The sequence below is a fragment of the Balaenoptera ricei genome, chromosome 6 (genome assembly GCF_028023285.1).
Source record: "Balaenoptera ricei isolate mBalRic1 chromosome 6, mBalRic1.hap2, whole genome shotgun sequence".
NCBI lineage: Eukaryota > Metazoa > Chordata > Mammalia > Artiodactyla > Balaenopteridae > Balaenoptera > Balaenoptera ricei.
This window is the reverse complement of record NC_082644.1, coordinates 108522741-108545340: the sequence shown is the minus strand read 5'-3', so window position 1 is coordinate 108545340 and position 22600 is coordinate 108522741. Positions and strand designations below refer to the sequence as shown.

Genomic DNA, 22600 nt, shown 5'->3' with positions numbered 1-22600 from the left:
TCTATGTTATTACCCCAAGTTTATAGGTAAGGAAACCGGCACAGAGAGGTTATGTGACTTCCTCAAGGTCACATAGTTGGTAAATGGCAGAGTGGGGTGAAGGAGGTGGCCATGGCCCCTCCTCTCAGGGAACTTATAGTCTAACAAGGGAGGGATGGATCAATGGTTAAATTCACAGGTAGATCAGGGGTACACCTGTGTGAGGGAGCCCAGAGGCAGTGCTTCACTCAGACCTAGGGGCCTCAGGGAAGGTTTCCAGAGACAGCTATGAGTAAGTGGAAAATAATTATAAATATAATTTGGAGGGCTGGGGGTGGGAGAGGTGGATTAGCTGTGTCTTCCAGCCAGAGGGCATAGGATATGAAACACTGGCAATGGGAAAAATCATGAAGCAATTAAAGGGATAACAATAAAACATCTCACAGTACTATTTACAATAGCCAAGACATGGAAGCAACCTAAATGCCCATCAACAGATGAATGCATAAAGAAGATATGGTATATATATATGTGTGTGTGTATATATATATATATATATATATATATATATATATATATATATATATATATATATATATAATGGAATACTACTTAGCCATAAAAAAGAATGAAATAATGCCATTTGCAGCAACATGGATGGACCTAGAGATTATCATACTAAGTGAAGTAAGTCAGATAGAGAAAGACAAATACCATATGATATCATTTACATGAGGAATCTAAAATATGACACGAATAAACTTATTTATGAAACAGAAACGGACTTACAGTCATAGAAAACAAATTTATGGTTACCAAAAGGGAAAGGGAGTGGGGGAGGGATAAAGTAGGAGTTTGGGATTAGCAGATACAAGCTACTATATATAAAATAGATAATCAACAAGGTCCTACTGTATAGCACAGGAAACTAAATTCAATACCCTGTAATAAATGATAATGGAAAAGAAAAAACCAATGAAACATCTCAATGTGGCCTGAGACGCCCATGGGGGTGCAGGAGAGGGCAGAGGCTGGTGATGAAAATAGTGACTAGGTCATAGGAAGGTTTCAAGTCCTGGATTCAGATTTTCCCGTAACCAGAGTTCAAAGGGCAGGCTGTGTCTCCCTTCTGCCAAAGCCCCCTGTTGGGGGAGGGGTCAGACCTCGAGTTCCTCTGCTTCTCCAAGGGCCATCAGGTTCTCATTCCGTTTCAGAAGCCTCTCCGATTACATCAATTTACTTCTGCATCAGTTCTGGGCCATTCATAAAACTTCAGACAAAAAAAGAAAAGAAGAATAAAACTAACACTAATAAAGAATCAAATTAGATGTGATTCAGAAGAAAGACTCAAAGACAACTGGATTTTATTCCACAAGGATAAAATAAATTGGCTTCTACAACAGAACAAGCCAGAATCATTACTGAGTACAAGCCCCTTTTGTAGGAACATTGAGCTATTGGGCTATAAACCTTGACTGTGGGGGGAAAAGCCAGGAGGTGACTTTCTGGATAGATGAATTGTCCACATAACTGAGGTATTAAGCACTTCACACTTAGCCAAACAGTCTATCCAATGGTCTAGTCTATCCAGTACCATTAATCTGAAAGCAATGGCTATCATTCAGCTTTAAAAAAAAAAAAAAAAAAAAAAAAAAGATGCACAGTGTTCTTGCAATAGGACCTGTGCCATGATGTATCTTGGTTTGGAATGAATCCTTCCACTCTTGGCTCCCATGAAAAACTCTCCACATCTTCCTCTATCAAACGCTAATTTTTGTCTGCCTTGTCTTAGAGTTGTGTATTTCATCTGTCTCCTTTAGGAGACTGTACCTTCCTCAAAAACAAGGACTGTGTCTTATTTTATTTTTCTTTATATACTCTCTGGCCCAAAGCATCCTCAGAGACCACTTAGTCAAACTTTTCAACTCACTGCTGAGAACCTAAGAACTGTGAATTAGCCGATAGGCCAGAAGGAAGACCCAGACATCCTCATTCCCAGACCTGTGACTCCCCCGACTAATCTCCCTCACTGCTGCGGTGTCTGCAGCCTCTTCCAGTGTCTACAATGCAGTGAAGGTTAGATCTCTGCTGTCAGTTTGGCGTAAATAAACCAAGCAAGAGAAGGTAGTGCTTGCCTTGGAGTAGAGCACCCAAGCTGGTAGTTATAGCTTTGGGTTGTAAGCTGTGTGCTTTTTGTCATTTTATTCTATCTAACCGTGATTAAGAACATGCAGCTGGGGTACCCGGACCAGCACTACCACTTACTAGCTGTGTGGCCTTAAGCAAGTTACTCAGCCTCTCTGAGCTTCTGTTCCTTCCTCAGCAAAAAGGGCTGGTGGTGAGGATTAAATGAGATGGAGCCTGTAAGTGCTTGACTTGACCTGTGTCTTTGGAGGTTGTGCCGCTGTGATGTCCAGATCAGATTCTGAACCAGTGAGATGGTCAGCGTATCTAAATCCTCAGATAGGTGAGGAGTCACTCTATTGAAATATACGTCTGCAGTCTTGGGATATTATCTAATAAAGACTGCCATTCCTATGTCAAGCTCTTTGCTCTGTGTTTCCCCACAGGACACTGGGCTGAGCTGCAGCAGCAATTTTGCACAAGCAGGACCCAGGATGACAACTTTTATTATCTAAACATATAACCCAAGGCTTTGGAAGTGGGCCAGAGTCAGGGAATTTAAAAGTAAGAAAAGATTTTAGAAAATAAAAGTGATCATTGCTTATGGCTTTGAACATAGATTCTAAGCCTTTAAACATCTCAACTCACTCTGCAGCCACAGAGTAAAGCTTCCCCATTGCTCAGAAGCTCCCAACTCACTCTGCCCTGCCCTTGCCTGGACCTTGTCTCTATCCATTTGGAGACAATATTGCTTGCTGGTTAAAGACATAAAGTTCAGTCGCAACTCCACCACTTGCTTGCTGTGTGACCATGGGAATGTTACTTAACATCTCTGAGGCTCAATTTCTCTGTCTGGTAATATGGGGCTGAGTGTCTATGGCATATAGTATATGAAAGAATCAAGATAAAGCTCCTTTTTTCTCTTTTCTTATAGAAGATAGTTCAATTTACATTAGCTCAAGAACTATAAAAATGCCGTCAAAGAAAAACAAAATTCCCAGTTTCCAGTAAATTACAGATCATTACAAGTTTAGTGGACAGAACTCATCTGCAGTATCCAAGTGGCAGTAAGGTAGCAAAACAATCTGTGAAGAAAGGTTACATTTTTATACTTAAGAACACAGTGGGGCTAAACATTTATTAATGTATCTCGGTCCCTTTTCCAAGGAGCTTAAAGATCATTACAGACACGATGAAATACGCCCTCATAATATGTAGGCAGGACCTGGACATCACTGTCACCATTTTAGAACCATTAAGGTCCAGAGAGGTTAAATGACTTACTCAAGGTCACACAGTGAATCCAGCTTAAATCCCAGGTCCACTGACTTGGTGATGACCCATTAAAGCACTGTACCCTGTCCACCAAATAAAGAACCCCAGATGAAACACTGATTGTTAAGGAAGGAAAATAGCTATTGAGCTAAGGAAGTTGACATTTAGCCAGCCCCAAATCATTAATGTGGCCAGGTTTAAGGAGAGCTCTATTAAACTGTCCATCAAACACTTTACTCTCACATGGATTTACTGAGAAAGGAAAAAGACCAGGGTAGAGAGAATGTATTAGAGGTGGCTTTTTCTTTGTCTGCTGGAAGTTCATAGTCCCTGGCAGGGAGAGAGGGTGCCTCCAGAGGAGAAATTTTTTAAGAACAAAAGGAGAAATTTCTTAGTGCTTTGGAGCCAGAGAAAACCAGGTTGGAATGCTGGCCATTATACCTATTAGCTGTGTGTCATCAGACACATTTTTTTTACTTCTCTGGGCACCAGAAAAATGTTGGGAGGATACAGTGTGGTGATGCACGTGGAACACAGAGCCTGGCTCGCCACGAGCATCCCCTAATGTGTAACTATCTAGTGTTATTGTTGTTATAGTTAGTGGAAAATAGAAGAAGGGAAGCGATTGAGTCCCAGAAGCTAGAAAGAGGTGGACCTAGCCCAGCCAACTATGTCAAGAATAATAGTAGGAAATGGGAAAAGAAAGGTCAAAGACTTTAGTTCAAGTTCAGTATCATTATCAGAGAGACCTAGAAAGAGAGACAGTACACTTCTCATCATGTAGGAGCAGCCCAGAGACTCAGGGTCAAGGGAGACATCCATAGGTAGAGAGAGGCATTTAGACTGTTCTTTTCAAATAGGGTTGTGGATTCTAATCCTCCTTCTTGCCCAGAGCGGTCAGAGGATTAAGTTGTGTCCCCCACCATACATGCTAGCCCCCTGTAATATGGGCTGGCAACCCATAGAAACCAAGTTCCAACTCAAATTGCCATCCTGGTCTTTGTTCTGAGCCGCTGGCCTTAACCCACACTTCAGTTTAGACATTAATTCTGGATCTAATCCTTCCTGACCCTGACCCTTCCTTCATCAAACATGGTCTGTGCACTGATTTGCCAGCCTTATAGGTGCACAGGAAAGTGTCGTGGCTAAGGTAGGGGCTACGGGCACACAGGGGGATCCTTGACCTAGTCTGGGAGCCAGGAGAGGGTGATGAATGGGCGGGGTCACAGAGAACGAGGACAAGCTCCCCAGGATAAAAGGAAGAAGGTGGTCATTTCAGGAAGAGAGTAGTGTGAGTAAAAGTCCACACACAAGAAATCAGCTGGCTCCTGTTGAGATTCAAGCTGCTTGAGGTTACTGGGATGTCAGGATTGGAGAGAAGCAGGAGAAGGCTTTAGAGAGTATGTCTGAGCTTAGATGATGGAGAGCCTTGTGTGCCATGTTAAAAAGTTTGGGCTCTTTTTTTTCCTGGGGGCAATTGGGAAGGGTTTATTGGTGGGGGTGGAGGGAGAGGAATATGGCCAGTTGTTTGTCTGAGAAAGATAACCCTAGGGTAGTGTGGAGGAGAGCTGGAGGGGCAGACAGAGGTGGAGACCAATGAGAAGGCTGCCATATCCATCCATCATTCCTCTGGCCTGGCCGTTTGAGTCTGACACCCTGTGTCTCCTGGCTGAGACCTTCACTCTGCTGGTCAGAGGGCTGGGTCTCCGCTCTGAGTATGCTCCATTGGATAGCACCATCTAGTTATGTCTTCCTGTTTGAAGAGGGTTGCATTCATCCGTTCATTCATTCGTTCTTTTAGTACTGATTTGATATAGAAGAATAAATAGTGCTTAGACTTTGCTTTTAAGAGGAATTTTAAAGGTCAGAATCCACTTGAGTGTTGGGACATTGAAGGAGGGGGCAGGGCAAAAGGATGGGGTTAGTTATATCTGGACCAGGAAGGGTTTTCTAAAGGACATGATGCCTGTGGGGCTGGTTCTCTGGAGATAAGAAGGTTTCTACCCATTGGAAAGGGTAAAGGGCGTTCTGGGAAAAAGGAGTTATGTAAATGAAGGCCTCAGAGTATGAAATAGCATGGCACATTAGGGACAAACCAGCTGTAGGACATGGTGGATTGTTGGAGAAATCAAAACCTCAGGGCCCTCAACAAATAAGAGAACTAGACTTTCACTCCACTCCCACCACTTCTTCCCAGCTGTGTGACCTTGTGCAAATTACTTGACCCCTCTGAGTTTTCTTATCTGTGAAATGGGGGAACATGACGCTTAATTGGCGATGTTGCAAAAAGGAATAAATGAGGTGATATTTAAAAAGCATCTTGCATAGTTTTTGCTCAATAAATGGTAGTTATTATTTTACTTATTTTTATTCTGAGTGCTTAGAGGTTCAAAATAGAATCTAAATCTGGTACGACAAAGCAGTTTCACCTTAAGTGCCAATTCTCATTGATCAGTACTGGCTGCTTGGAGCAGAGAATTGTGAGGTTGCATATGAGATCAGCAGGAAGACGTGCTCTGATCTATTAGTAATGTCTGTACAGGGCAGGGAATGCCAAGTGCCGTCAACCCTATAATAAATGTTGCTTAAGAGCTAGGAGGCATGAGGCTAGGCTAATGTGTTATGGGAGGATACACGGAGGGAGTTTGAGACTGGAATTAACCCCTTAAGGATAGCTAGGTATGGGGCGGGTAGAAAGGAAGGGCGAAAAACTAACCCTGCTGAATTTGGATTTCACCTTGTTGCCAACATAACATTCTATTTTGGGGCCGCAGCATCACAAGCCAAAGTATTAGAAACTCATCCCTTATTGACTGGCTACAAAACAAACACACGTCCGCTTCCTTGGCAATGCAGGGGCCGAATGAGCAGAATATGAGTGAGGAGGGCAAGAGGTACGTGCTTTATTCACCAAACCCCCAGGTCTCTGGTAACTCTCCGGAATGCTAAGCTGTTTATTTTGGGAGTCTTCAAGCTTAGTCAGTTGGTATTTAGAGACAGCTAGGAATTTTGGATTTCACTCTCATTCCAATAGAAAAGAGAAAATCTTAAATGCCTTCCAAATACTGGTAAGTCAAGTAAGGACAGCCTGGCTCCAATCTGGGCTCATTTCCCACCCCCCACCCGCTCCCAGAAACACAGAATGAAAAGAAAAAGAAACATAATCAATGCACTCAGCCACAAGTTAAAACTTCCCCTGGAGTATGCTAGACAACCAGACTCCCTCCACATTAGCTGATGCAGAAAAGCATCTGTCAGTATCTGTGAGAGCTCAGAGAAGAGGAGGGGCTGAGAAAGCCAGCTGGTCTGTGCAGAGCTTCAGTCTCTGTAAGGGTGTCTCTCCTTTTCTTCACATGGGGCTTTGACACAAGCCTTTGAAAGATTTCCATTAGCAGTGTAATTGATCTTCTGATGAAAAGCAAGATGAAGTCCAGCAAAAAAAAAAAAAAGTGATTACAATGTACAGAAGTAGACACATATTAATTTGCAGGTTTAAAGTTTACAGTCACAACCATCTATAAACAATGCTTAGATGTCACTTTCATTATTTCTTGGGAACTGTCCTCAGCTTGTGAGTCCCCATTTCTGCCAGGGGCAAGAAACTTAATCTTGTACATTTAAATAACTCAGTGACTTTCAGATTTAAATGTGATCAATTTGGGATGTAGGCAGGTCAAAATGCTCTCTACTTCCCTCCTCCTCATTTCCCCAAAGTGGGAGGGGTGAGCTAATTTCCAGTGGCCCTTACTTTTGTCAACCTGATATTAACAGGTGGGCATTGGGACCTTGTGGGCCTCCATCCAAATGCATTTATTGTTGGTGGTCTGTCTCCTACCCATAATTGTCAGATCTTCTTACTTCCTCCTGTGCATCCCAACCTTGTCACTTCGGGTCCACCAACACCTCCATGCTCCACTGGTCTGCTTTCTCAGCGTCCCCTGGGGGTGTATGGAATTTATGAGTCTGTCCCTGGCTCAGCCACTGAACATCTCCTCAGCCGTGGTGCCTGGCCTGTGCAGGGTCCTTGATTGCCAGGTAACTGTACCCCTGCCCTGTAATCCCCCAAGCTCACTTGGGTTTCTACATTCCACTCTGAGTAGATTGCATTACTCTTGCCACTCTTGGTATTCATGCTCCTTGCATGGGACTTTGGAATTCTTTCCACGAAGACAGGGCACATCACTTCTCCCCCCACACCCCCAACCTTCCTGCTTTATTTGACTTTAAGCTCAGCAATGTGACTTGCTTTGGCCAATAGAATGAGGCAAACGTAATGATGTGTCATTTCTAAGCCTAGGCCTTCATAGGCCTTCTCTGTTCCCCCACTTGCCTTCTTGTGCTTCTGCCATCACCAAGATAACATTCCTCAGCTTTCCCTCTGATCCAAGGAGGATGAGGGGTACATAGAGCAGAACCACCCCAGGCAAGCCCAGCCTAAATAAGTTGACCCCCAGCTGACTGGTAGATCTGAGAGCGTAAAAGCGTATTGAAATATGTCACTAAGATTTTGTGTTTGTTACATAGCAATAACTAACCAATACAATCCCACATCCAAAACTGACCTGGGAGACTGGGAAGCTGGGGGACCCTAAGATCTAGTATTTCTCCTCCTCTACACCTCCTCTTGTCATCCAGTCATACTTTAATCTCCTTTCTCAGTGGAGAGGAAATTTCTCTTCATGCACTATCCATGTTTCTTCCCCTTTCTGTGGTTTTATGCTCTCCACTTGTTATTCTGGGTCCCTTAGGTTTTAGGTCTTAATGAGCAAAGTCATGTTTATGGACAGCAAAAAGTCATTTCCTCTCCTTCAAAAATGCTGTTTTTGTAAGCTTCAATCTGCAGAATTAGTTATGTAGTAAAAACCAAATCCATTCAGAAAGTCAAATGGCTTTAGTGTTCTCGGCTGTGTCTGCTTTCCTTCTGAGGCCATAGCATATAGAGAAGTGTCTGCTTTTCCAAATAGTCTAAAATATGGGAGAGACATGTGATGAGTCCTTTGAAGGGCACACCTAGACTAGCCCACGGGTTCCAGGAGAAAGATGAGGGACACACAGAGTAGAACCAAACTGTTCCAGCCAAACTCAACTCAGATCAATCAACTCCACCCCCTACTCCTGCCCTCCCCCGCCCTCCCCCGCCACCCTGATGAGTGTGCATGGCCAAGATCAAAACTGCCCAGTCTAGGTCAACTGAACTATGCAGACAAGGGAGAGACAAATGCTCACTGTTGAAGTCACTGAGGTTTTGTGGTATTTTATAACAGCAATTGCATGGCAATAGCTAACTTATATAAACCTTCATCCAAAAAACAATAAACATGGAGATTCTCTTGTTGAAGTTGGGGGAGGGGAGCCTGGACCTTCAGCCATTTGACCTTCCACATCCTCTATGGCTAAACCTGAGGCCACATCCTACGTTCAGTGTTCCATGGAACACAGTTTGACAACCATGACCCACACCATCTGCCCAGCTCTCCTCCCTCGATTCATTTCTCTCCGTAGCATCTCTATCATGGTTTTTCAGCTTGAAAACCTCCTTGAGCGGGAGCTCCCTGCCTTCTAAGGCAGCCAGTTCCACCTTTGCACAGCTCTGACCGTCCCACAGTGACGTCTCATTTCCTGGGGAGCTCTAGGATACAATAGAAGAAATGGGGCAGGGAAAATGGTAGGAAAGCGATGGTTTCTCGTGTAACTCAGAGGAAGAAACAGTACAGTCTGAGCCCTTGAATTCTTCTCCTCTGCGATAAGCAGGCTATGGCATGTGCACCTCCTCATAAGCGGCCCAACTGTCCACTTCTCCTTCATAAGAAGAGCTTCTCTGTATTGGGTTCAGACTGGGAGTCAGACACCGTGCTGAGCACGTCAGATGCAAAACCTTTGACTCTTTGATGTCAGCATTACTAATGGGAAAACTGAGGCTTGGCGATGGTGAATGACTGGCCCATGGCCTTGCAGCTGATAAATCATGGAGGTGAGCTTTGAGCCCAGGTTTGTTTACTTTGAAACTGGAACTCTTAGGTACCACATAACAACAACAACAACAATAATAATAATAACACCATGAATAATAAGAACTAACTTTTACCAGGTGTTTACTTACTATAGTTTAAGCATCATCGTAAGAGTTTTGCGGACTAAATTACCCGTCACAAAAATTCTGATGGGAAAGTCATCTTCCCCCATTTTCAGAGATTAATAACTCTAACCCCTCCCCAACCTTAACGTATATTTTATCCCTTAACGTGTCCTCATTCTTTATTTGATGTAGTGAGTTGTCTGCCATAGAAGGCATTTTAACGGTGACTGGAAGAATACTTTTTAGGAGTTTTGAGTTCTGGGCAGTGGATTCTACCCAGTGACCGCTATGGTGTCTTTCCCACCCTGACATTCCTTTTGCAATACCTCATGCTCAGCCCCTTCCCTTCCATGTTCATGGACCAAGAAAGAAGGAATACCTTCCATTTGCTGGCTTTCTACTCTGAGCCAGACACTAAACCAGATCTTGTATCATTACTGCCTTGTTTAAAGCACACCCCAACCCCCAGAGCGCCCTTGTTCTGCCCTTCATAGCACTTGCTCTTTGTTTGCTTGACACCTATTTTCCCCACCAGACAACCATCCCTAGAGGTGGCAATTCTGCTTATTTTCTTTCTCTCTATGGCCAGGGCACCTAGGAATTCCTCACTAAGCTGCTCTGGCCAGCAAAGACATGACCAGGTTCACGGAGGCATGACCATCTTCCAAGGCAGCCGCATACGGTGGATAAGGGCAGGACTCTGAAGCCAGACTACCTGAGTTCACATCTCAGCTCTGACATTTCCTAGCTGTGTGAATTTCAGCAAGTGATTAACTCCTCTGTGTCTCAAGGTTCCCCATATTTAAAGGTGACTCACATTTTTACTGCACCAAGGAAGTCAAGCCTGGTGATTAAAGTAGGGGTTCTGGAGACACACTGCTCACAGTTGTATTTCAGCTCTGCCCTGACTCCTGGGGCATTTGGGGCAAAGCTAGTAGGCTCCTGTTTCTCCCCTAAACTGTACATAGGGTTAATAGCAGCTCCTATCTCAAAGAGATGTACAGTCTAAATGAGCCAGTCCTTGCCAAGCACTCAGAACAGGCTCTGACACTGAGTGCGCTGGCAGACTCAAGGTCATCCAGCTACATAGCGTGCTAGTCGAAATTTGAGTCCAAGTTCACCTCTGAGTCTATTGCTCTTCAGACGACCCCCACGTTTGGAGATATGTTCTTTACATAAGTTGCTTTCTCTCGACACCTCTTCCCTCACATTATTTCTCCCATTGACACCTTGACATGCTCGAAACTTCTTCTACATCAGTAGAGACACGCATATTTTCTACCCAGGGAGACAGTGGAGCCTGCTTCTAGAAAGGAATGAAAAGAGTCATGCAAAACAGAGATCAGCCAAGGAAGATGTAAAAATAATTAAAATAAGAAACGTGCCGTCTTCTTCGCAGGATTTCAATTTTGCCGTTGCCCAAGGGGAGGCGTGACAGACGTTCGCTTTCTCATACTGATACACATTTTGATAAAGTGTGATAAAGACTTAGAAAAATTGACAGATGAAATTGGAATAAGAGCTCCTGGAAGTGAGGAGTAGCAGCCCGTGGACTGCAGACTCCAGGGAAACAGGTGCTGTGCTTTCCTGCTCTTGTAAACAGAGGTCCTGGGATGCCCACTCTTCCCTTCACCTGCCCTATTCTCACGCATACTTTGGATCTTGGCTTAGACCCCACTTCCTCAGGGAAGTCTGCCCTGATCCCCCAGACTAGACTGGGCACCTTGCTATACGCCCTCAATGCTCACTGAGCTTTCCCTTGTGGCACTTAGCCTGGCTGTAACTACTGTGCATGCTTATGTGTGTGGTTATTTGAATTATGTCCGGATCCTGTACAAGACTTTTGGCATCAAGAGAACAGAGGATGGGTTTCTTTTGCTCTCCACATATTGCCAGCTTCTAGTACAGTGCCTGGTGCACAGTAGGCACTCGATAAACACTTACTGAAAGAAGGAATGAAGGACATAGACCTCTGATTTGAGCCAGCAGGGCAAACAGGACTTCATGTCAGGAGACCCACTGTGGGTACTTATTCCACAGTATTCTTTTCTGCATACCAATTGAATCTGAGTCCCAGAGTCCCATTGAAAAACACTCTTAGCCAATGGGATTTGGTGAGAAAGGATGCCCTCTGCATTGCCCACGAGAACCAGTGTAGACCTCATGTCAGGGTGGGGAAGGATGCCAAATGATCTTGTCATGGGCATGGGAGTTGAAATATGTGGGTGCACGGTGACTTCTGGAGCCCCGGCAGGAGTTCAGGGCCCCCTCCGTGTGGCCTCCAAGGCCCTGCACCAGAGAGCCTGCTTCCCCAGCCTCAACTCAGAGCCCTGTCCGTATTCAGACTGAAACCGAGAAGGGCCCTGTGGGGCTCCTGGGCACAAAAGCCTTTCTGTGTCCCCCATTTCTTGATTACAGGAAATAGGCTTCATTCAGCCTCCATGACCTTCCTTGAGTTCCAAAGGGCAGGTTCAAACGGTTGCTAATTAGGGAAGGGAGGGGATACAGAGACACGGGAGGAACGGTTAAGAAACAGTAGTGCAGCCTTGGGGCAGGGTCCTCGTTCCCCTCAAGGGATACACACAACAGTATCTCTGAGCTGTTCTGCAGATACTGAAACCTCCACCAGGTGGGAGAAGTTAACGGTATGCTGCCCACAAGCACGGAGAACCCTGACCGGTTGGAACCTGAAGGTTGATGGTGCCGACTCCCACTTACCTCACCACCAACCAATCAGAAGAATGTCCACGAGCTGATCACGCCCTCTTTGAACCATTACTATAAAACTCCTCACTACCCCCTCCAGGTCGGGACACACAGTTTTGACGACATTAGCCCACTGTGGCCCCCTCTGCCTGGCAAAGCAATAAAGCTATTCTTTTCTACTTCACCTGAAACGCCGAGATTTAATTCGGTGTTGGGTACGGAGGCTGGATTTGGCTTCAAGACTATACTTGTGCTCACAGCCTCCCTTTAGCCCCTGAGCACCCAGGTCTTTCTTGCGTCCATGCCGGCCTGCACGCATCTCTCTGCCTGGGCACTCTTGCCTCCTCTTGTCACCAGGAAACCCCTGATCCTTTCTCAGGATCTAGCTTCATTGCCCTTTCATCTAAGAGGCCTTCGCTGGTTCCCCATACAATGTAAATAGCCTATCAGTCTCTCTCCAAGCCCTCTTTTTGTAGCTGTACTTTTATTGCATAGCTATTTGTTTCATATCTTTTATTTCCCACTAGACTATCAATTCCTTGATGGCAAGGACTGCATCTATTTTGTTGTTTACTGTACTCCCAGTGCCTGGCACGGTGCTTGGTGCATGGGATATCCTCCATAAATGTTTGCTAAATGAATGAAGAGAGGACCCTTTTTTACTCCAATAACCTGCTATTAACATGCCTCCAGTTACACTCTATTATCTGCTTTCTGCTGCCATTTGCTTTTCTCTGCTTCCAGAGTTTCTGAGATCCTTTCCTCCCCACCAAAACTTGCTCCTGGCTTCTCACAGCTTCTGAAGGTCCCCTCCTCACCTTTCAGTTGCAGCTCCTAACACCAACTGGCAGTCTTTTTATGTTTCTTAGTTCAAACTGCCTAGAGAAAAAAATGTGACTGATTCAGCTCATCTTGTCACGAGAGATCAGAGGGTTGATTCTCCGATGGACAGCCAGTCTATGAATTAGTCACCTCTTGGGCAGCTGTCCTGCTAACCCTCTGCTGGCTCCACAGTCACCAGCCACGTGTGGCTATTGAGCACTTGAAATGTGGCTTGTGCCACGTGTTGAAATAGTATTTTTATGTATTGGTTAAATTGAACGTTATTAAAATCAATTTGACTTGTCCTTTTACTTCTTTAATGTGTCTATGGGAAAATCTAAAATCACATCTCTGGCTCACATTATATTTTCACTGCACAGAGCTGAGTTAATCGTTGCTGGAGAGAACCAGATTACATGGTATAAACAGGGGCTGTGTAGAGGGAAGCTTCCTTTAGAAGAAGGCACTGAATAACATCTCAGTTATGTTCTGATGACCACAATTATTACCACAGTCCATTCAAGAATTATTTATTGGGCTTCCCTGGTGGCGCAGTGGTTGAGAATCTGCCTGCCAATGCAGGGGACACGGGTTCGAGCCCTGGTCTGGATCCCACGTGCCGCGTAGCGACTGGGCCCATGAGCCACAGCTACTGAGCCTGCGCGTCTGGAGCCTGTGCTCCGCAACGGGAGAGGCCGCGACAGTGAGAGGCCCGCGCACCGCGATGAAGAGTGGCCCCCGCTTGCCGCAACTAGAGAAAGCCCTCGCACAGAAACGAAGACCCAACACAGCCGTAAATAAATAAATAAATACTTAAAAAAAAAAAAGAATTATTTATTGTATATCTTCATTGTTGCATTATTTAAACATTTTTTTCCTATTGTATTAGTTATCTATTGCTGTTACCAATATTAAGACAAACTTGGTGGCTGCAAGCAACACACGTTTATTATTTCACAGTTTCTATGGGTCAGGACTGCAGACACAGTTTACCCGGTTCCTTCACTTTAGGGGCTCATAAGGCTTAAGTTAACGTATTGGTTGGGTCGCCCTCTCGTCTCAAGGCTCAACTGGGTGGTTGTGGACTTATGTGGCTTTGGCAGAACTTAGTTCCTCGCAGCTATAGTACTGAGGCTATCAGTTTTTTTCTTTCTTTTTATCATATAAGTGTCAGGTGTACAGCATTATGATTCTACATCTGTATACACGGCAAAGTGCTCACCTTCACACGTCCGTCTAGTTGTTATCAAAAACCCTACTGTTGACCTCTTTCACCCATTTCGCCCACCTCCTAAACCCCTTCCCTCTGGTAACCACTAATCTGCTCTCTGTATTTATGAGTCTGTTTTTATTTTATTTTGTTTGTTTATTTTGGTTTTCTACATCCAAAGTGAAATCATACGGTATTTGTCTTTCTCTGTCTGACTTATTTCATTTAGTATAATGCCCTCAAGGTCCATCCATGTTGTTGCAAATAGCAAGATTTCATTCTTTTTTTTTTAATGACTGAGTAATATTCCATTGTGTGTGTGAGTGTGTGTGTGTGTGTGTGTGTGTGTGTGTGTGTATCACATCTTCTTGATCCATTCATCCATTGATGGACCTTTTGGTTGTTTCCATACCTTGGCTATTGTAAATAATGCTGCAATGTATATAAGGGTGCATATATTGTTTCAAATTAGTGTTTTCATGTTCTTCATATAAATACCCAGAAGTGGAATTACTAGGTCATGTGGTAGTTCTAGTCTTAATTGTTTGAGGAATCTCCATACAGTTTTCCATAGTGGCTGCACCGACTTACATTCCCACCAACAGTGTACGAGAGTTCCCTTCTCCACATCCTCTCCAGCATTTTCTGTTTCTTATCTTTTTGACAACAGCCATTCTAACATGGATGAGGTGATATCTCACGTAGGGAAACTTGCATTTCCCTAATAATTAGTGATGTTTAACATCTTTTCATGTATTGATACATGTTGGCCATCTATATATCTTTGGAAAAATGTCTTTTCAGATCCTCTGTCCATTTTTAAATTGGGTTGTTTGTTTTTTGTTGAGTGGTATGAGTTTTTTTTTATATTTTGGATATGAACCGCTTGTCAGATATATGAGTTACAAATGTCTTCTTCCATTCAGTAAGTTGCCTTTTTGTTCCGATGATGGATTCCTTCCCTGGGTAGAAGCTTTTTAGTTTGATGTGGTTCCATTTGTTTAGTTTTGCTTTTGTTTCCCTTGCCTGAAGAGACAGCTCCACAAAAAGATTGCTAAGACTGATGTCTATGAGGTTGCCACCTATGTTTTCTTCTAGGAATTTTATGGCTTCAGGTTTACATTCAAGTCTTTGATCCATTTTGAGTTAATTTTTGTGTATAGTGTAAGATAGTCATCAGGTTTCATTCTTTTGCATGTGGTTGTCCAGTGAGAACATCAGTTTCTTGCTGGCTGTTGGCTGGAGGTCACCCTTAGTTTCTAACAGGTTCCCTACCACGTGGGCCTCCCCAACATGGCCACAAAAGCAGCAAGGAGAGAGTCTTCTAGCAAGGCTGATGGTACAACCTCATTAACTAATCACAGAAATAGCATTATCTTTGCCATATTGGTTCAAAGCAAGCTGCAGGCCCTGCCCACACTCAAAGGGAGTTGATTGTATAAGTGCATGAATACCAGCTGGTGGGGATTAAGGAGTCTTCTTAACATCTGTCCTCCACAACTATACGATGCTCACTTTGCAGCTGAAGATATAAATGTAGAATATTATATGTTCCAGATAGTTTAAGAATCTTTAGCTCTGATTTCCCCATGAAGAAATTGAGGTCCAGAGAAGAGTCATGATGTGACCCAACTCCTTGTCCTTCCTCCGTACTGCACCTGCTCCTACAGCAAGTGGTGGAATGGAATTGAAGCAATGGGCTTTGTTCTTAGCATGAAAAAGGGTATCGATTAGAAGAAAAAGTTGATGGCAGATCGACCCTCCTTGGGGCTGCCATGGCTTCACACTGGCCTCTCTCCGTCTTCTAGTGGCATTCTGGCCACTAGAAGAAGGGAGGCAGAAAATGCCCTGCTCTTTGTGACCATTGATGGCCTTGGAGCTTCCCAGGCAGGTTGGAGACCCTGTCTTTGGATACCCTACAGGACATCCAATTAGCCATACTTAGTTCTGCCTCCGATTTCATGGCTGTCCAGCTGGAGACATGCTAACATGCTCCCAGAGCCCTGTGGGATGATACTCAACCACATGCTTGATCCTGTCAGCCAGAAGGATGTGTAAACATAACCCTAAGAGGTGCAGAATATCATCCTAGGATTTGAGTGTATGGAAAGTACTTTAGAGCTAACGGGAATATCTATCTGTCATCTATCTATCTATTTATCTATCTATCATCATCTATCTACCTATCTATATCTATCTATCTATCATCTATCTATTCATTTGCTTGTTTATTTATACATAGTAATATAGTATTGAATACTGAGCAAAATCTAATTTGTACTTATTGAAAAAGTATGAGTCTTTAATAATTTTCTGTTTATTCTTTTCCCTCTACAATACAATATATTCATAATATAGAATTGTGTTCATATAAAAAAATTTCCTGTTTTAAACAGCTTTATTGAGGTATAATTGATAAACAACCAAATGCACATATTTAAAGTATACAATGTGATGAGCTTGGAAATACACATACACCTGGGAAACCATCACCACAGTCAAGGTAATAAGCATATCTATCACCTTCAAAAGTTTCCTCAGGCCCTTCCCTGATTTTTGTTTGTTTGTTTGTTTTTGTGATAAGAACACTTAACATTGTGAATCTCAGAACACTGAGATTTACCTTCTTAAAATATTTGAGTGAGGAATACAATGCTGTTAGCCAAGAGCAATATGGCAGTACAATGGGTCTCTAGAATTCCTTCATCGCCCATAACTGCATAGCCCTACACCTTTTGGAAATAACTCCCCATTTCCACTGATGAGAAGTGACAACCAGTGTTGACCTCATGTTTACAGAGCACTTGGCCATCACACACCTCACTGAATACCCACAAGCCCCGTATTTTGGATGAAAAAGCTGAGGCTTAGGGATAAGATAAATAACCTGCAGGGCCGGGTCTCAGATCTATACCTATAGGAGCTTCCCCTCCCCCAAATCCCACCATGTTTTGCAGAACGATTCTGAACCATCTAGAAACAACAGTAGCTTACATATTGATTGTATGCACATGCTGTTTCATGCACTTCACATGGATTAACTCATTTAATCCTCACCATGCTCCTAACAGGTAGAAATCATGATCAACGCCATTTCACAGAAAGGAAACTGAGGCTCAGAGAAATTAGGGCACTTGTCAGGGTCACACAGCTTATAGGTGGGAGAGGATGATACCGAACAGTACACTGTGGGACTCCTGGGCACAAAAGCCTTTCTGTGTCCCCCATTTCTTGATTACAGGAAATAGGCTTCATTCAGCCTCCATGACCTTCCCTGAGTTCCAATGGGCAGGTTCAAGCAGTCGCTAATTAGGGAAGGGAGGGGATGAAGAGATAAGGGGGGAACAACTAAGAAACAATAGTGCAGTCTTGGGGCAGGGTCCTGGTTCCCCCTCAAGGGATATACCAGGTGGAAAAAGTTAACTGTATGCTGTTCACAGGCTCACGGACCCCAGACTGGGGGGGTTGATGATGCCGACTCCCACTTACCTCACCACCAACCAATCAGAAGAATGTCCACGAGCTGATCACGCCCTCTTTGAACCATTACTATAAAACTCCTCACCAACCCCTCCAGGTCGGGACACACAGTTTTGAGGACATTAGCCCACTGTGGCCCCCTTTGCCTGGCAAAGCAATAAAGCTATTCTTTTCTACTTCACCCAAAACTCTGTCTCTGAGATTTAAATTGGTGGCGGGGTACAGAGGCCGGATTTGGCTTCACCACCAGCAGTGTTCTCTTCCATGTACATTGTTGTCTTGTGTTTTTCACCCATGTCCCTAACTTGTTTCAGCATTGGACACAGCAGGTTCTTACCACGTAATGACTGAACCAAAAACAGATAAATGTTTCCACCCAACCATCTCAGTGAGAGGTTACAAAGACTTCTTGGTTACAAAGACTGAAATGATACTCACCTAGGCTAAGAGCCCCGTGAAATCAGCTGGCAACAGATTTTTTTTTATAAACCCTGGCATTTATTGAGCACATACTGTGTGCCAGATCCTAGCTTAAAGCACACTCTGTGTTTTAATCTGTCAACAACACTTCAAGGTAGGTATTGTTATTCCCAGGCTCAGAAGGCCTGACTTGGCTTCAAGGAGGGATTTGAATAGACTGTAGGTTTAACCACTGTACACATGGGCTCAGTATAGCACAATTTCAATCTCAACATCGCCCCACCCTTTCCATTTGTCATATCGGGAAACTGAGGCCAGGAAAAGCAAAGGAGCTGAGCTGGAGCTGGAGCCCAGATACCCTGTTTCCCCAGCCAGTTTCATCTTTCAGAGCTAATGGCCTTTCAATGTCCCTGGGTGTCCTGCCCCTCCACAGAAAGGATGCAGGATAATTAAAATCCCCCTTTCCCACCCTTCTCTCCCTTTCAACACTTTGTAAACTATTTTTTCCCCAGTTCTATCTTTCTAGCCTTTCGCAGCTGCTCATTTGGATAAGATCTGGTACCCAGGGGTTTCTCTGATGAGGAACATCACAGCCCGGTCCCTTTCCCATGGGAAGCCAGAGGAGGGGACAGGGAGAACAAGGGACGTTTCCCATTAAATTGGCCTCCTGCAATCTGCAGAGTTTAATCTTAACTTGAAAGTGTTTTTGATCAGCTTTCAGGCCGCTCCCTCCTTCCGGCCTACCCCTGTCTTTGGGCCCAGCACTCTCTCTCCCCTGCCTTCGGCTGCATTCAAAGTTATGTGTGATGGGGGGTGGTAGGTGGGGGGAGGAAAGGAGTAGCCCTTCTTTTATCTGTATCTTCCAGCTGCCTTTCTGGACAGACAGAAGTGTTAACTCCAGTTTCTTTTCTAGAAGCTTAGGATCGGCTGCTGTACTGAGATCTGATCTGGTGTCTGTATTTCAAAGGCATCTTCAGTCCGGCGGCATGTAGAGCTGCTGCCTCCTTCTTCCTTCTCCTTCCTCCTTCCTCCCCTTCATTCCCCTCTCACCCCTGACTTTGCCCTTCTTCTCAGGTCTCGTACACCTTTTTTCCAGTGACTGTTTCTGTCCTGTTCTTTTATGCTTCGGAACGAATCACTAACACAGTTCCCCTGCCAAGCAAACAAGGTCTGATCTCCTTCTAAATGGTCCAGGATTTGCAGGGAAAATAATGTCTCAGTGTTCCGAAGTCCTCGATATATATGCATTTGGCAGAATGCAGGTTTACAGAGAGAGGGAGACCATTTGCTTGCTCCAGAAATGAATTCCTCGTGCAGCAAGATTCATCCAGATTGAAGGTACTCTTAGGTCCTCTTTTCCCAGAGGAGCTGGGAGGCGTTATTATGGTAAATAAACTAAATGCATATTTATGGCCTCGGGGTGGGAAAGCTCTGAACTGAGAAAGACTAGCCTTGTCTTTGGTGTTTACCAGACCTCTGCCTGAGATCTGGCTCTTCCGCCTCCTTGGGGGGACCTTGGGCAGGTTCCTAACCTCTCTGAGCCTCAGTTTTCTCATCTGTTTAGTGGGGATAAAGATAGTACCTCCTTAAGTTTGTTGGGGGAGTGCCTGAGGCGATGATATGCTTAAAAGTTTTCCCAACTATGGTAAGCGACCAATAAATATCAGCTCTGTCTTCCTTTCCTTGGGATCAGTTGCAAGGAAGAGGTCTTGCATTTTGGAACTCCACTCCCTGCCCGTTGTCCCCCATCTAGACAGCTGTACAATTTTGGAAAGAGCTAGCCTTGGGCTAGTTACTTTTCTGAAGCTTTATTTTTTCTTCGGTAAGGTAAAGATAATTCTAGCTCTGAATGTGGGGAGGACTCAGCTGAAATACAATCAATGCACTGTGAGAACAAAACCAATGCAAACAATCATGTGGCGTTGAAGAAACATGTCTATGGTGCTTTCTAGGTTTTAGAGGTTTTTCATGAACTCCGTCTTGTTTGATCGAAGTATCAGAGAAAAATCCAGTTTCAAGTCTTCTGCTAATTATGAACCATTCTTATGTCTTCCTTAAAGCAGGCCTCCGAGACATTTCTGCTTCCCTGTGCTATATGAGTCCAATCCTTGCTCTTGTATATTTTGAAAAGTAATCCTTTACCTTTCTTTACATTGTTTTATTGTGCAAAAATTTCACTAATTTGAATATTCTTACACACACACATACCCCATATTGAGTTTGTTGTTGTTGTCAGGAAAAAATTGGGAAATCCATGCTTATTTTTCATGCGAGTATCCTCAGTGCAGGAAAGGCTGGTGAGGAGGTCAGTAGCAATGGAAGTCCCAGTAACTCAGGTGCTTTTCCATTCTCAGGGCGGTGTTTGGCATTCAGCCATCACAACTACATCATTTAGACTATCTTGGATTCCCTATATGAATGCAGCTGTCATCAGCCATCTACAATGTTATTAGTCATTCACGCCTTATTTATGCATCGTCTAAAAGAAGGATAGATTGCAGCGAGGAACGTCGAGAGTGAGGACATTGACTTTTTGCAGCAGAAGAAGAAATGGTACCAAAACCAGGAAAATGACCTCAGAAGCTTGATATTTTCGAAGCTTTATAGATGTTTGCTTGGATCATCCCTTTTATTCTTTCCGGCTTCACTTCTTCGGTCCAAGACCCTGGTGTCCTTTGTGAATGGTTGAAGTGGCCTCTGTAATTTATTCTTTGCCTCCAGAATCAACCTCACTGGCGCTAGTATGGTCTTTCTAGCCCCTATCACACTATGAGAGATGAGAAGCATTTCTATCTACACGTATGCTGGAGTGACACATAATCTCTCAGACTGCTTCCATCTCTGATAACTGGGTGTCTAGATGGTTGGTGTCCTCTGTGATGGGCACCATTCACCAGTGTCTCTTCATTGTGTAGGAGGAGGGAGCAGAGATTTGAGCTGAGCCCCCTTGGAGTCCCAGCCATCAACTACTGCTGGGCCACCTCAATTTCCTGTGTTTCAGAAGATTCCTACCTGTGGTTCTCTGTGGCTACCTGGTGCTCTCCATCTACTTCAGAGCTGCTGACCAAGGTCCTATAATGTGTGAATGCAAATTTTCTGTGAAATCTGCCTCCGTCATCTCTTGTGACTGCAGAGTCCATTGTGTGTGGGAGGGGTGAGGGCCATTGTCTCTGCCTATTCAGTGCCACGTATTTTAGAGAGAAAAACAGGAACAGGTGGTTGATTAAATAAACATGTCACTAGCAGTCAAGGTAAAAATTTGGTCTTTATTGGGACCTATTAAAGAGCTCTTGATTTACAGTAACAATTCTCATGTTGGTTCCACTGCTGAACTTAGACAAGTCACTGCTCCTGGATGGGCCTCAGTTTTCCTTTCTTCAAAATAGGGATGGGAGGATGGATTGATCTGATGAATTTTAAATCTAAGCTCTGTGCTTCGCTAAATTCTGAGTCTTCAAATTTCATAGGTTGTTTTTTCCTCACATCTTAACATTTCTGAAATTGATTTGTATCTTGCCATCAGTGGCATGTCATAGTTTAATTGGCAATGTTTTTTTCTTTCTTGGTGATACATAAGATAATTGTCATACAGTTGGTGGCAGCTGGTGTCTGATGAATTATGTAACGTCCATTATTCCTTTCTTCCTCGTGTGGTCATGTGAAGCAAAGGAGGACCAGGTCTCACAGTGGATACAATCTTCTTTCTGCATCACTTCTCAAATTACGCTGTCTGGTTGTCATGGCTAGGGTTAAGGCTAGCTGCATATAAAAGAAGCCCCCTCCAAATAATAGCAGCTTTACAAAAATCATTTATTTCTTTCTCAAATAAAAAATTCCAGAGAAAGTCTAGCCAACATTGGCATAGCCACTTCAGGATCCTCAAGCACTCAGCTTCCCATTATTATTCTGACTTTTCCATCCCAATGCCTGGCTTTTTGAGATGCCAAGGTCATCTCATGACCCAAGATGGTGGATGGAGCTTCTGCTTTTCATGACGAGGCATCAGGAAGGAAGAAGGAGAGAGGAGTACAAAGCATCTACCCTCATTGATTCAGGTCCCTTTAAAAGGTCTTCTTGGAATCATCCCACAAAAGTCTACTTACTGTTGGTCCAGAACTTGGTCACATGATCAACCCTTCTTGAAAGCGAGGCTTGGAAACATAATCTTTTCTGCTTAATGTCTCGCTGAAAATAAAATAGAGTCTGCTACTAAGGAAGAAAAGGAAACATGGCTATTGGGTAGCCAACCAGCTGTGTCTGCCACATCAATGAGGTATGAAGACTATGAATCCAGAGATCAGGAGGAAATTTGTCTAATTTCATCTTTCCTGGCTCAGCCTCAGTTTTCTCACATATGTAATGTGGTTAATTATGTTTCCATCTAATGGAAATAATTTTCGTGGAAATTAGATGAGACATAGTAATGAAACAATTTCTTAAATAAAAGATACTCTCTAAAATGAAAGGATTGGGTTTTTTTTATTTTATAAAGAAAATCTTTAAGAAGA

General features: G+C 43.8%; 1 long non-coding RNA gene across 3 annotated transcripts in view; it reads right to left on the bottom strand.

Annotated features, from left to right (window-relative positions):
• Window positions 1-896: 896 nt before the first annotated feature.
• LOC132367953 (uncharacterized) overlaps window positions 897-22600 on the bottom strand; it is a 226595-nt gene continuing 204891 nt past the window's right edge. For all 3 annotated transcript variants that reach the window (XR_009503884.1, XR_009503889.1, XR_009503890.1), the window contains one exon: window positions 897-1249. This is a non-coding gene — a long non-coding RNA (uncharacterized LOC132367953). The remainder of the gene's footprint in view (window positions 1250-22600) is intronic.